This window comes from Olea europaea, unplaced genomic scaffold (assembly GCF_002742605.1).
Source record: "Olea europaea var. sylvestris unplaced genomic scaffold, O_europaea_v1 scaffold1156, whole genome shotgun sequence".
Classification (NCBI taxonomy): Eukaryota; Viridiplantae; Streptophyta; class Magnoliopsida; order Lamiales; family Oleaceae; genus Olea; species Olea europaea.
In genome coordinates, this window is record NW_019228961.1 from 1 (window position 1) to 1,420 (window position 1,420).

Here is a 1,420-nt window from a genome sequence, read left to right on the forward strand (position 1 = left end):
TGATTTACAGAACGAGGAGGATGTTGAAACCGGCCTGGTCGGAGCTCCTGCTTGCAGCGACGTCATGAAGCTCTAAATTAAAGTAGATGATGAGATCAAAAAAGTAGTAGATGCGATCTTCAAGACCTTTGGATGTGGTTCTGCCATCGCCTCCTCCTCCGTAGGTTCATATAAAGCTAAGAAATGAATCGCACTCTATATGCATGTGTGTGTTATTTTACAATTTTAGTAATTAATTTTCATGTTTCTGCATAATTCATTTTATTTTTTTTGGAGAGTTTTTCAATTTTCTGTTGGTTAATTCACGAAAGAAAATCATGGTCCAGTGAATTTAAGATATGGTGCTTGAGATTGGAAAGTCTGATATTTCTGGGATTTGGAGGTGTTCCCTGCTAATTAGATTTTAAGAAAAAGATATTTAGAAAGATATTCATTCAGTGACGCTATTTTAAGAATTGCAGAAAGAATATTTCAAGAATCAATGGTTTCTGCTGCTATGGATACACAGGTGAATGAAAATTTAAATCTTAGTCTCTTGATTTGGTATTTTTATTGAGAAATTTGGAAAAGAAAATTTAGACCATTATTGATTCAGAGAAATTGGTTTTCAAGTAATAATTAGTACGTTTCTCTAGGCACAAATATTTGAACACCTATATAACTGCTACGTTTGATGCCAATTTTATTGTTAAATTTATAGTTGTGAATATTGTGTTATTTGTAAGCAGAAGGGAAAAAAATCCAGTATTTTCCATCTTCAGCTACTGAACTTGCTTGAGCTACTTATGATATGAATAAATTAGTAGTTTTCTGTTCTCCGAGAATTGTGATGTTGATTTATATGTCTCACCTTGCACAAAAATGTGGTAGGTGGTGGCTTCTTGTGTAATCTGGGATTGCGCCATAGGTTCTCATCAGTATAGAATTGGAATTTTCTGTGTATAATTTACCCCAAAGAAGAAATGATACGTGTCTTCTCGGTTTGTCTTTATATCCAAAAAAAAGCTAATAACAATTACAATTCAAACATTGGTACTCTGTTTCGTTGAAGTACTTGATCTGAAAAAATTCATTTATTATCTGGATTTTTCTTGTTGTTTATGTTTATTCACCTGATATTAAGGATTATTTGGGTTGAGATCTAGTCTCAGATATTGCATTATACAACTTACAGCATGTTTTGAAGCGATGGAATATGAAGCTGTATAATGAAAAGCTAAACCGGAACCGAGTTGCCTGAAGAAAATTTCGGCCTACGTTGACGGGCAAAATTTTTAGTTGTGTGATTATTTTAGAGAATTTTCAACTTGTTCAAATACTTTGTGTGTTGTATCACTTGATACATTGTGGTTTAATGATTTTAGATTGTATTAAATCACCAACAGGAAGCAAAAGCAATTAGGCGAAAGAGAAAAATCCT

At 33.0% G+C, this 1,420-nt stretch overlaps 1 long non-coding RNA gene across 1 annotated transcript; it reads left to right on the forward strand.

Annotated features, from left to right (window-relative positions):
• Nucleotides 1-6: 6 nt before the first annotated feature.
• LOC111373714 lies at nt 7-1,376 on the forward strand. Its single transcript, XR_002699019.1, has 2 exons — nt 7-508; nt 1,175-1,376. It is a non-coding gene; the product is annotated as an uncharacterized LOC111373714 (long non-coding RNA).
• The last annotated feature ends 44 nt before the right edge of the window (nt 1,377-1,420 follow it).